The sequence below is a fragment of the Athene cunicularia genome (assembly GCF_003259725.1).
Source record: "Athene cunicularia isolate RWA chromosome 1 unlocalized genomic scaffold, athCun1 chr1_part2, whole genome shotgun sequence".
NCBI classification, from domain to species: Eukaryota; Metazoa; Chordata; class Aves; order Strigiformes; family Strigidae; genus Athene; species Athene cunicularia.
Window position 1 is genome coordinate 54113624 of NW_020799092.1, and position 14863 is coordinate 54128486.

Consider the following 14863-nt stretch of genomic DNA (forward strand, 5'->3'; position numbering starts at 1 on the left):
CGTAACCAATATTAAAAAAAAAAAAAAGAAGAAAATATTCAGTTTTTCTTCCAAACTGAATGTATCTAAGATTAAGGGAATGTTGTAGCACTATCAACATAGAGCTCTGAAAATTAAAAAAATTACATAATTGCTTGCTGTTCCTCAGTTCATAATAAGTTTTGATTACATGGCTGAGTGGAGAAGAAATCTATCAAAAAGTTGTACAGGTTTAAAGTCTGGGGGGTTTAATTACTATTTTGAGGCAAGTCAGCTTTTGGGTTTATACAATGATGAATATGTCAACAAGCGAGCATGTATTTGCATAAAGAAAAAAAATATATAAATAAAAAGATAATAAAATGTGACTTGTTTCAAAACACACATGGAACAAATCACTGCTCTCTGATCTTGGCATTAGGCATGGTGTTTTCACAAATCCTGAGTTATTTTTGCCTTGCAGTAAGAGAAGGAGCCATCTAATTCAGACCACAGGAGGCCCCCACAGAGCAGGCAAAAAAGCAAACTTCCACAGCCTCCCTGGATTTTATATTAATGGGTGTGCAGAATATCTGCTGTGTGGTTTTAGCACGCAGAGGAGACTCACAGCTGACAAGATGAATAGTGCATTAGCAGTTCTGTCAAGGAGTAGACAGAGTCTGTACTTTGGATGCTGATAAACAACAAAGCTCAGTAAAATTGAGATAGTTACTTTAGATTAGTTATTAGAACACTAAGTACAGTACCTTTCACACTTTGAAATAATTTCTATAGTAATAAAAGTCACTGTGACAATATACTACCATTGTTGCAAATTTCATCTATTCCTCTCTTGTTTATAAGCTCTGCTGTAATAATGCTTTGCCCATCAGAATTCATTGAAATACATTTCATTATCCCAATCAGCCCCCTGAGTCACTGCTTTATTGTATTACATTTCCTTCCTACTGTATTTGAACTTTCTTCTAATACTAAAGCTCATTCCAAGCCCATTACAACCAGTTGCAAATTAGCTTTTATTCTGCTCTGACTGCTGAAGTGTTTTATTAAATTCATGCCAATAATTTTATAACCTAATATTCATGCACTTTATCTTTTAATTACTCTACCCTAAATTAATCTAGTTATATTTTTGATTTATTTCATGCTTTTTTTTGATCCCAGTGGGCTAGCATCTTTCCCATTTTCATGAGCATGGGCAGGTGTAGTATGAAGCCCTCCCTGATTTTAGGAACAGAAATTAGCATGATGTAGCAATGTTTTGTAAGGGGAAAGGAACACAGTGTATTTTATGGGCATGTTTTCTTGGCAACACACTTTTGGAATAACCTGGAAGAACTCTACAAGTGTGCTGTGTATATATATATATATACACACACACAAATAGGAAACATACTCATGAGCAATTTGTTGAAAGCAAGAAGGAAGGTCTATCTCCCTGATTAGCATCAGCTAATGTGCTACATGAACTTGGAGAAGTTAACTGCATAGTCCTCCTTCCTCATTATTCAGCTCTTCCAGTGGATACCAGCACGCAGATACTCACTGAATCTACACTGCTCAGGATTATCTTTGCAGTATCTATACACATTTCACAGATCTGAAGTACACTCATAAGAGAACTATGCCTTTAAAGGCATGAGTGGCAGGGCCAGAAAATATATAGAACTGCTTTAGCAATTAAATTAGAATCATTTAAATTCTACACTTTCTATCAGTGTTTTTTCTTCCAGAAAAATTCATTCATGTTATGATATTCTTTGTTGATTAAAGCCCTGTCTTGGATCAGAAGACTGTGGTTGTTCTGAAAATGTCTGTTTGATGCTAGTGTATGAAGACATATAGATGTCTTCATCTAGGCAGAGAAGAGACCCATCAAAAGAGAAACAAGAGGAGGAGAGTCAGCAAGTCCCATCTGTCAGCTGATTGACACCTTCCACTATGAAATTTTGGGGGATATTTGTTTTGAGAAGTTCCCACACCTCTGAGGCTGTCAGTGATGCCGAGACCCACTTGACAGGGATAGGCTGTTAGACTGGGGAGTACGTACGCTTTATCTCACAAAACTCTATGTCTGCTGAAACAGAAGTTGCTAACAGTCACTTTTTCCTGTCTTTGCCTACATTTTTCAGGTCAACTTTTTGTAGTATGTTAAAAGGAATGAAACAGAGCTTGCTGCTGAAGTTGCAGCAGCAACACATGTAGTGAATACACAAGTGTTAAAAGTGGAGTCAGGGCCCCCATTTGGTTTCTTGATACTTTTTTATCTTTTTTTTTTTTTTTTTTTTTCTCTGAGTCATTCAAATGGCTTGAGATTGTTAAATAGGAGGGGAAAAACATGTATAATTTTTGAAGCTAATTCCACTACTTCCACAAATACATTCCTCTGTGCCAAAGGCATGCAAGGGCATAGAAAATGTGCTGACCTTTGACACACTGGGATCTTGTCCAAAATGGCATTTGCAGGGGATCTTAGTTCACTCTGCTTTAAGCAGCAGCATTTTTTTACCTATCTGGTCTCAGAACAAAAGCTTTAGCTGGAGCTAAAACTTTCCTTCCAGCATGAGGTGCTAAGGGCACTAATGCCACATCCTGTCTCCATGGAGAGGACTTGCCTGACTTGCCTGGACTTACTAGCTTCCCATGTGTTTCTAGTACAGTATGAACTGCTGGTATGACTTCATGGTCAAGAGACAGTTGGTTCAGAAAAGTGTCTGTGAAAATTAATTCAATAGGAATTACTTAGTAGGGGATAATGGTTAAACTAGTTCTGCAGTCACAGTCTTTCTCTAAACTATAAGAAAGTGAGACTACGATAGGGAGAGTGAATCGAGAAGAACAGCTGTAAGCAACTCCAGAAGAGAGTAAAGACTGAAGAAAGAAGGAAGGTGTAGGAGATGTATTCTACAACACTGAGAAAAAAGCAAGCAAATAGATCTCTGAAGCAAACTCGTTGTAGAGAGACATCAAAATGAAGGAAAAAGGAAAAACATGAAACACAGGCTTTTTAAGCATTAAATAATTTTTAGCAATAATTTGATATATTTATATCACTGCTTTCTTTACATTTGCACTTCAGACAACAGAAAAATTGTCATTGTTTCTAAGGATTGTTTTTACTACTTTCTTCAAGATCATTCAAATTCTGAGTTCCATCCATACTTCTATTTTCTATTTTTATCCTTTATCTTTGCCTCCTTGTCCTTCTCTAGATTACCTTTATGGAATCAAGATTAATCCCTAGACTTAGAATAATAAGTTCTTCTGTCCCTCAGACAATATTGCTCTCTATGCAGTTAAATATTCAAAGATGCTTATATATACTGGAAATAATTTTCCTATTAATAGCAAATTGTCAAATATTATCCTTCTCCACTGACTGATCATATATCTGCACTTGGCAATGTGTCACTCTTCAAATAAAATTACTCTATTTTTCCTCAGTATTTTTTTTCTTTTTTATCTTCCACTGTAAACTCTCCTAGCTCAAGTTGACACTATGTTTTAAGGTTGACCTTTTCCACTAGATGGCACATGGGGCCATATGAGTGGTAGGAGATACACAGGTTGTGGACCATGATGTAAAATGTATGTAATGCTTAAAAAAGAAATATTCAATTTAAGAGCAATACAGTCCTTAACTACTGGTAACTGGAGTAGCTTCATTGCTTCACTGGTATATACTGATCTGTAATAGCCCAAACTTAATAGGTATTGCATAATAAATTGTTTTCTAAGATGCATTATTTTCCATCTTGGAAGTGAAGAATTTATGTGTGTAATTAGAAAAGTGTCCCATAGATTATAACCTAATATCTCATTCTTCATAGTTCTTTAGAGACCACTGGTAAGAAGGTTTGAGCATCGAATAGAATTGTACCCGTTTACCATATAAAAATGCATGTAAAGGAGTGTACAGGTACAGTGCAATGGATAAAATTATGCATATAATTTCAGTGAAAAGGAATAAAACCAAAACACATCATTAATTCTTTGGACATACGATATCTCTTTAAAAATGGCCTAAATTATGGTCCTTGCTTTTAGCTCATCCAACCTCTTCAGTGATAATTACTGAAACCTCAACTTTATCTAAGAATTTCTGAGCCAGAATTTGTATATCCTTCTTTGCAGCCAGACGACTGGTTGCCCAACAGTCTTTGACTGCCCATCTGCTGTTGGCAGAGACAGGTATTCAAGCCTATCTTAGATCAGTTTAAAAAAGCTTGCCTGACCTGGAGGGTGAGAACCTTGGATGTAAAACTTCTGAGTGAATCTCAAGCCCATTATTTGTCTGGGAGTCATAGAAATCATCCCTGTAAAGACCCCCCCTTTTGCTCTAATGGCTCAGATTAGATTTGTTTTATACCAAATATAGTGACTTCCGTCTTTCATTTCTTGTCTCAGGCCACAGTGGAATTGCTGATAGCTGGGAAGCTGTCCCACTCACCAAATGAAGTCCATGAGTACATTCCACAGGGTTCAAGACACTTATCCAGGTCCTCCCAGCTGACTTGTTCCCCATATGGAAAGTCTTTAAAGAGATTTATACTTAAAAGCCTTTGTGAAACTGGTGCAATCACATAACATTTGTTGCTGTAGAGTGATTTCCAACTCTTTTTTTTGTCCTGAAGTGAACTCCAGGCATTCTCTAAAAATAGGCTTTCAATTTTGTTTTTTTAATTATCACACTGACCATTGTGCCGTCTATGATGTCTGCAATTATCAAGACTCTAGAATAACCACTATCAAAAACTGGCACAAACCAAACCATCCTAGTGCTATATTTCTTCTTTGGCCATTTGCCCAGTCTAAGGAAAACCTAGAGTAAGTAAATGTGACTTTTGTCTAAGCTACAAATCTGAGCTACAGAGAAGGTGACAGTTCCCATAGCAAGGACTTTCCATGAGAAATGTTCAGTTGTTTCTTCCCAAAAAGAAAAGACAGAATTGGTCAATAAGATACATGATTTCAAATACTATGCACAAACAAAGATATATGGCACAGAGACTGCATGTTTGTGTCAGCCATTCCCACATAAAAAGCAAGAACTGCTTTAGATGAGCTGGGTCTTTGAAGTGTTTTTTATAATTCATCTGGATAACAGACTGTTGCAACCGCCCACCTTTGTGATATGAAGTCACTAGTTCTGCCCTAGGAACACAACATGAAACATATGAACATGGTATGGGCATCTCCTGAGAGCAGTACGTATGGAAGTTCTCCAGTATTCTCCACCATGCCACCAGTGCCTGCTGTTGCCTCTTCTGACCCTCAATCTTACATCACTAAAGTTGGTCACATCAACCACTGTTTAGCTTTTCTTGTCTAAAGACTCCAGATGGGCATCCGGGACTGAATGGGATGGGCCTGAAGAACATCAACATCAGTAACACTCTTCTCCATCATGAAGAAAAGATCAGCCTGGAAGCTTCTTGAATAGGAGTGAAAATATCTGCTGGGTCGCAGAGGTGAAATACACCATGCTGTAGCTGTCTAAGAGTCACCATCCATTTTTGTGATGCACAACTGTGTGACCTGTTCCCCCAAAAAATTTCATCTGTGAGATAGTACATAAACCAAAGCTGTGAAAGGTAAGAAAAACAATGCTAGAAATGAAATTGTTGACATGCTAGCCACTAGTAACTCAGGCATTCAGGAGAAAAATAACATCATGATTTAAACTGTGATCTGAGCTAGAAATCAGCAGAAATCCTGGAGACCTCAAAAAGATCAAGGAACAATCTATTCCAATTTTTCTTGCATAACTAATGACCGCCTGTCCAGGAGACAGTCTGACATTCCGTATATCTGCATTGGGATGATGATCATGTTAATGCTTAGGCTAGTAGCATGTGAATCCCATCTATCTACACCTCCTTTGGGTATTACCCAGGAAAAAATTGCTAGCTACTCTTGAATTTATTTATCATACACGTTTAAGAGTTTCAACTCAGCCCTTCAGTCCATGATGCTACTGAGCATTATGGATGCAAAACCTGAACTTTCTCTGCTCAGAAGGTGTCTCTGCAAAGCAGTCTAGAGGAGACGGCCTGAAAAGAGAGGACAGGATAATCAAACCTCTGTTTTCTCTCACACACCATGGTGGGAGCACGTTAAACCCACCTTCCACAGCTCTAGGCATTAACCCCTGCACCATTGTCTTAATCAGAGCTGGAAGTGCCAATAGTCATTTGCCTAGAGAGAAAGGTACCTCTTCATCATTGTTAACATGGACACTCAAATGCCAGTCTGATAATATGGTTATACGTAGTGATCGCTAAATCACAATGTTCCTGAACTTTCCCTGCAGGCCAAATATGTTGAGAAGGGAAAAACAGCAGAAAGCAACCCTAAAGGACCTGTTAGGACATCCTTAAACTGCATGGGCAATGGTGTACAGCTGTGTTTTCTGTCCCCCAGCGGGAGTAAAATAGACCCCTAAAAATCAATTCCTGCCACTGCTGCTAGACCCTGCAAATGAATTGGCTGCAGTTTACAATCATCAAGCTAAATGACTGCCAAAAAAGCTAATGAAACTGGCATGAGCACCTGATCACAGTCCAACAGCAAAGTATATCAACAAAATAAACACACTTAGTCCCTACACTAGGTACGGTAAAACAGCTTGTTAAAAATGATCCTGGGAATCAGATAAAACCATATGTTATTAGAACTGGAACAGTTCTTCCTGTTACCTAGAGGTTAAAAGGAACAAAAAACTTGATAAGCACAAAACACAAATAACTTTAGGAATATTAACTTAGACCTAAACAACTGCAGCTTCTGACATTTATTTAATAGTCATGCTAATTATCAGTGGAGAAGTTCATAAAAAATAACATAAAACGACCACTTTAATTGGTCAAACAGTGCTTATTCAGCATATCTTGCTCTGTATGAATGAAACGTGAACCAGGGTTCTATTTTTATCCCTGACTGCTCAATCACTGTTTCAGTGGTGTCCAACTAACTTCAGTGTCATATGTCTGAAGAGAACTGGTTAGGACTTTCAGGATTTTCTTCTTCCTGAAAAATTGTTTTTAAACAAAATTGGTTAGATAGGAGCATGTATATTTGGGTAAACCTGTTCTGAAGTACAGCCAGGTTTTCCATCTAAAATCTGCCTTGTTTCCTAGAAGTTTGTTTTGGGGGTTTCTGAGGACTAGATAAAGCTAGTGAGACTTTTGCCTAAGGAGACCAAGCATTGTAAGGCTGCATAGGCAGCAATGATATTCCTATGTGTCCAAGAAGCCTCATTTACAATCTTTACAACTGGACCCCAGAGCTTCTCACGTCCTTAAGGTGCAGCAGGAGCCCAAAAACCCAGGAAGACACAGAAGCAGCTCAAATGATCAGAAAATGTAAGCATCCCTTTTGTCACTGTTTTCTTTTTGTGGTTGTTTCCAGTTTACATATCCTGACAGACCTATAGCTCTCATACAGCCAGATGTTGTGTTTTCTTCAGTGTCACTAAAGACACAGTTTACTATTTTCTTCCTTGTTGCGTTCCTGTAGGTCAGGTTTTGCATGAAAGCTTTCAAAATTTTGAAATTTCTTTCAAAAGAGATGTGCAAAATTGCATCACCAGGAATTTAGAATTTCATCAGATTTTTTTAATTTCACAGAATCATTGAGGTTGGAAAAGACCCTTGGGATCATTGAGTCCAACCATCAGCCCTACTCTACAAAGTTCTCCCCTACACCATATCCCCCAACACCTCATCCAAACGACCCTTAAACACATCCAGGGATGGTGACTCCACTACCTCCCTGGGCAGCCTATTCCACTGTCTGACCACTCTTTCTGTGAAAATTTTCTTCCTAATGTCCAGTCTGAACCTCCCCTGTTGCAGTTTAAAGCCATTCCCTCTTGTTCTGTCACTAATCACCTGTGAGAAGAGACCAGCACCAACCTCTCTACAATGTCCTTTCAGGTAGCTGTAGAGAGGGATGAGGTCTCCCCTCAACCTTCTCCTCCTCAAACTAAACAGTCCCAGCTCCTTCAATCGCTCCTCACAGGATTTGTTCTCCAGGCCCTTCACCAGCTTCGTTGCCCTCCTCTGCACTCGCTCCAGCACCTCGAGATCTCTCTCGAGTTGAGGTGCCCAAAACTGGACACAATACTCCAGGTGTGGCCTCACCAGTGCAGAGCACAGGGGGACTGTCACCTCCCTACTCCTGCTGGTCACACTATTTCTAATCCAAGCCAGGATGCCGTTGGCTTTCTTGGCCACCTGGGCACACTGCTGGCTCATGTTCAGCTGCTTGTCAATGAGAACCCCCAGAGCCTTCTCTTCCAGACAGCTCTCCAGCCACACCTCCCCAGGCCTGTAGCCATGCAGGGGGTTGTTGTGACCCAAGTGCAGGACCTGGCACTTGGCCTTGTTGAAGCTCATCCCGTTAACGTTGGCCCAACGATCCAATCTATCCAAGTCTCTCTGCAGAGCTTCCCTGTCCTCATGCAGATTGACACTCCCGCTTGTCTTGGTGTCATCTGCAAACTTACTGATGATACACTCTATGTCCTTGTCAAGATCATCAGTAAAGATGTTGAACACAAATGGTCCCAACACCAAGCCCGACACAACTTGTGACCAGCCGCCAGCTGGATTTATCTCCATTGACCACCACTCTCTGGGACCGTCCAGCCAGCCAGTCCTTGATCCACCAGATCATTTGCTCATCCAGGCCATGAGCAGCCAGTTTTTCTATGAGAATTCTGTGAGGAACTGTGTCAAATGCTTCTCAAAAATCCAGGTAGACAATATCCACAGCTTTTCCCTCATCCAATAAATGGGCTATCTTGTCACAGAAGGAGATCAGGTTTGTCAGGAAGGACCTGCCTTTCATAAACCCACGCTGACTGGGCCTCATCCCCTGGTTGTCCATTATATGACTTTTAATGGCACTCAGGATGATCTGCTCCATGACCTTCCCTGTCACTGAGGTCAGACTGACAGGTCTATAGTTTCCTGGATCCTCCTTTCTGCCTCTCTTGTAGATGGGTGTCACATTTGCCACCCTCCAGTCCAATGGGACCTCCCCAGTTAGCCATGACTTCAGGTAAATCAAGGACAGCGGCTTGGCGAGCACATCTGCCAACTCTTTCAGCACCCTTGGGCGTAACCCATCCGGTCCCACAGACTTGTGTGCATCCAAGTGGTGTAGCAGGTCTCTGACCACCTCCTCTTCAACTGTGCTGACCTCAATCTGCTTCCCCTCCCCATCTCCTATTTAATTTGAAGCTGATGGAAAATGTTCTAAGAAATGTAATGCATTCCATTTTTAATGGGTTAAAAATGGATCTTACTGGCTTCATTACTCTGTTAAAATTATAACAGTATTGTTCTACAGCTCAAAGTTTTTTAGTTATAAAATTGGTATATTATAAATATTGGAAGTGTGTTATGATTTGTTGCAAAGGTCCTTTACATAACCATGAAGTCCTAAACATATCTAGGCTACAGAAGTTCTCATTTATTAAGCTTTCTGTTGCTATTCACCTGCCAGTGAATATTTGCTTGTAATTTCCTTTCAGTCTGAGGAGTGGTGATGAGTCCTGAGAGGTTTCCCTGGAACTACTGTCCTCAGATGCTTAGGGAGTGAACTCTCCCTTCAGTTTTGCATGGAAGTTGTTGCCTGTCATAGATGGAGGTACAAATTTATGTTGCTTATTTGCTCCAAGAATCTCATATTAGTAAATGCAGCAAACTGGACCGGCAGGAAATGTAAGCAGCAGTAGGGCAAATGCAAAGCTGCATTCTCCTATCTGGCTCCTCATAAATATGAGGTCATTGTTACTTGCTTTCTTGTTAGGTTTCCTGAGTGCTTTTTCATGTTGTTGAACTTGAGAGTTTGCAAGGACTTTACCTGACACATTTTCTCTGTATTAACTTGATTTTCATGTTTTTCTCTCCCTCTCACCCTCCATATGTCTTTTATTCAGTGAATTGGGCATGAATCATTAAAATAGAACTACAGTGGTTAATACGATTTTTATGCATTTTGGTAGACGTTTCATCTGAAACTATAAAGCAGAGGAGCACAAATTTTGTTATTATCTATACCAGTGCAGCAGAGAGGGCCAGTTAAGCTATCTCCCTATGTTCCCAGCAGAATTACTGGAAAGAGATTGAGAGCAGGAGCCTAGTTTAACTGGTCTCCATGGCCCCTAAAGGAAACTATTTCTCTCCACCACAAAGGAGTTAAGATTGACTTTGTGAATGCCTAAATTTTACCTTATCTGTTGCAGCTTCAGAGTGCTGGAACCAGTCCAGCCCAGTGGGCACTCCCTGGACTCCTCCAAGTACCACCCACTTCCCAGCAGAAAAGCAAAGAACCGAGCAACCCTTCCACCTGTCAAAGCATATGGACAGTATAGCAGGGATTCCCAGCTGGCCAAAACTGACCCTTTCTAAGATCCTTTGTACAGGCAGACCAATCTGGTGGGCTCAGAGCATACCATGAAAGGAGAATCATTCTTTTACCCTTTCCTACATTTTCCATGGCTCCTGGAATTTCATGACCTAGGATCTGGGATTCCTAATGGTGTTTTTCAAGCTTATTTCAAAGAAAATTAAACCTTCTGAGATTATTGAGAAGTTGGGTTTGTGGTGTTATAAATTGTTCACACTTAAAAATATATTTCCTTATATTATAAAACATATTGCTACATGATAAAAGGGTCTTCAGTGGCCCTGAAGAGCAGCTGATCATATGGCTTTCAAAACACAACTTGAAAACTGTGCAGAAACGTTTCAAGATCTGTTTCCAGTTTGTTTAGCAAGCAATTGCTTACTGTATTAGGAAACTTCCACCACAGTAGCAGAGGATGCCAGGCAAACAGTTGGATGGCTTAATCTGAAGGAGCAGTAGCAGCTGTATGGCAATAACAGTATGTATGGCACCATGGACATTTTACTGCTTATCTGCAATAGTGTTGTCAGTAAACCTATAGTACCCAGGAGCACCGAGTCTAGCGATGTGCAGACAATGCAGTTTTTCTCACATGATCAGTAATAAAGTGCCTAGAGATGAAATTCCCACATAAGAGAAGATATGTCACTGCCAGAACTGTAGATCTGACAACTCATGGCAATTTGTATTCTCATCTTCAGCAAGAAGACCATAACTGTCTCTACTCCCAAATCATTTATTTAAATACCTACAAATTCCAAGTGGACAATTAAACTTGCAAATAACTCCACAATCCTCTCCGTGTTTATTAATAACATCCTATCTGTATTTTTTAAATATTATTATGTATGTACACATAATTAGCTAGAATTCCGCTCAGGACTAATGAGAAGGACCTAGTGAGTCACCATTTTGAATCACATCTTCTATGAGGTGATGTAATACTGCAGAACAATTGGGGCAGCTCTGGGGCAAAATTCTTGATAGACATGAATTTTAGATTTTGAACAGGGCAGTTACTTTAAGCCCCTCAGGATCCCCTCTGGGTTTACACACGGGCTATAGGGGTAAATCACCCTGTGTATCTACTGTGCCACTAATGGAGGACATTAATACTTTAGACTTCTTGCTTAGCTTCATCAAAGAGATCCTGTCACTTCCTTTGTCATATAAATCTAACTGAGGTCTCCAGTGTTTACATACCGCTAAGCAAAGAAAGCAAGCAAAGGAATCTGAACATACATCTTCAAACAATCTGATAATATGAAATCTGATGGATTATGGAATATAGTACTTGTGAAAGACACAGGAAGATAAGGAATTTTTCTCGGGAAAAAAAGAAGGACAAGAACATTGAGTAATATCTTTGTCAATAGCTAGTGGGCACATAACAAATTAAGTGAGTCTGCTTGCAGTTTAAGATCAGCCCTGAGAATTTAAATGAGTTTTGCTCAGGAAATGTGAATCTGCTTGAAAATGTTTTCAGTTTTTAAATTTGCAGATCAAAAACTTGCACTGAACAGAGTGCTTGCCCATTCTGGAGTTAGAGGCATCTGGGTCTCTTAAATGTGTTGCATGCTAGCGCTTCCAAGGTCTGGGATACAGTTACAACTACCTTAGAAAAATATGAAGGGCAGAGTGTTTATGACCCTCCCTCGTGCATCTTTACAAACGTACATGCTGCATATCCAGTTGTCATTCAATCAACCCTCTCAGCTGGGAGGGATCAGCAAGCAAGTTCAAGGGGAACTCAAGGGGAGAGGAGAACAAAAGCTGAGCTCAGAGCAATGTCAAACACCGCAAAAGCTCTGCCTTCAGCTATGTACTAGAGGGTAGTGGTGACAGAGGTACTGGCTCCTTGCTGCCTTGGTGTGGGTCCTGCTACCCTCTGTTGCACCCCAGCTTTCCTAGAACACACACCGTGGGCTGAAGCCCAGCTGTGGGGTCCCACCAGCCTAAGCCAATGCTCAGTGGATGGCATGACGGGCCAATTTATTTAATTAAAATTGCAGAAAACAAATCTAGCAAAAAAACCCCAACCAACCAAAAAACATTTGTTTTTTTGCAAGGTTAGTAGACTGACCCAGCTTACTGTGTGATCAGATGAGTATCAGAGTGACGCAAAGGAGGAAAAGATCAAGCAGCTGGGATCAGAGGCAAGGGGGGGAAGGAACAGAGTAGGCTGGAGAGCGACTGACACCTCCTGCTTTTACTGGAAGCAAACCTTAGTTTAGTTTACTGTAACGTGACACTGCACCCTTGGGTATATATACCCTGACTAAGTGTCATTGCTACGTGAGGACAGTGCTCAAGGCACCTCTTGAAGTGAATGAACAAGTCTCATAAGACCATTTTTTCAGGCCCTCTGCTGATTCAACTGGGCATCACTGCATCAAATTCTATTTATAGGGGATTTATAGACCCATGTTTTTAAATTCATACCTAGCACAGTGAGAACTGAAAAGGACTATCAGAAAGGAGGGTACAGAAGGCAATCACTGTCATTCTCTGCACACCTAGACAGGAGTCATGGCCCTGTGTCTGAGAAACCCCATTCCAGGAAAAAGTTCATGTGTTTGGGAATAACTTTTTGCTGATAGATATAATGTGGGAAACTCTTGCTGTATGTCCAATTGGAGTTCAACAGAAATTGGCAAAATCTGAACACACTCTGTGCCTAAGGATCACGATGATCAGATCACAATGGTCCTTTCTGTTATTTCCTTTCAAATCAGTCGACAAAGTAAAGGCTGGAGCCTGCAAACAGTGAAGTCAATGTGAAGTCAGTCCCTGCCAGGTTTAGAGGATCAGCCCGTATGTCTCACAGGATGGGAAATGGTAACATTGTGATGATGCCACAGGTGAGAGATCTGAAATGTAAATCTGGTGCCATAGGCTGATTTTGACACAACTGACAGGATCACTGTAGTTGGTGATGCTAAATGTATTTCTTCTTCATAATCCATTTGAAAACTTCATTTTCTTTCAAAAGAGAAAGCAAGCACAGAGGGATGGAGGAAGGACCAAGCTATATGACCGTAGTGTGCTTGTTAAAAAATGAAGGGGTTTGCGTGTTTTAATATAGTTCTATGATCAAGAAAATAGTTATACCAGTGAGTTATACTTACACAAAATATATATTAAAAACTGCAAACGTACCAAATATTTCTGAATGTAAAAACGTGACATTTGTGTTCAGGTCTATACCTAACCTGACAAACCCTTGACTGAACACTAACAGTATACACTGACTGAAAATCTGAATACATGCAGTAATTAAATAAGCTTCTGATTTGTCCATTTCTTTATTCTATGAATAGGTGCTGGGGGTTAGATCGTCAAAAGGACAAAGAGGCCACAGCATCAGGCATTGCAATGCCCAGCCTGTATGGGCCCTGCATTGTAGTGATTGATTAGGCTTCAGGTTTATGTGGGACATGGAAGACGTAAGCCAGTAAAAATGGAATAACCTGCTGCCAACAGGCAGGGTGGGAGATGTGTAAACTGTCCAGCAGCAAATACTGGGTTTAGTCAATATTCATTGACCCATAGGAAATTAACTTGGTAATACAGTGTCTGGGAACTCAGCTGAGGTCTGTGTGCTAACAGCTATTTTACGTGGACACTTAAAACACTGGTAGGTGCTGAAGGTCTCTGCTCCGCTGGATACCCACCAGCCTGGGAGACCTGAGAAGAAGTGGTGAAGCCTGTAGTCTGTCCCAGGTGGGATGGAGGGACTCCTGTCACTGACTCTCAACCAAATGACTTCATATATTTCATTACTTACTTTGAAAATGTTGGATCACTTCATTTTTTTATTTATGTTAGTCTGTTTTTCTGTATTGAAGATTAATCACAACTTGTCAATGTAACCTGGAGGAACTTCCAAACTCACATTTCATGATCCCATGTTAACAATGACCCAAGAACATCCTAGCCATTTCCTTGTCTGCTTTACTGATTGGTGCTAATGCCCACCTTCTATATATTATCTAACAACTTCTACATGACACAGTGCTTAATTTGTGACCTCTTCTTAGATGAAATCCATCACATTTCCTTTGTTTATAAAATCTATTATCTGACCAAAGTAAGATATAAGGCTTTTCTACTGTGATGATCCTGGAAAATCCATATTGCATCGTATTACATTTTCTGTTTATGCAAATGTCTTTAATTATTAACATCTGTCCATTTATTCTAGTAGTCTTGTGTAACCTTAAGATCATGCTACGATTTGTTCAGGTATTCAATTTAATTTTTTATTTTTTCCTGAAATACTGTACGTACTGCTCTCCAACCAGGCAGTAACAATGTGGGTTTATTTAGAATACCTGCTGTTTCATTTATCAGCTCTTCAGAACTACAAGAGAAATTATTGGATCCCCTTATTAAAAGAGTGTTAACTATTTGAGTAAATACTTTCATCATGTTTTGGGCAATCTGCTCTCTAAATCCTCATCCT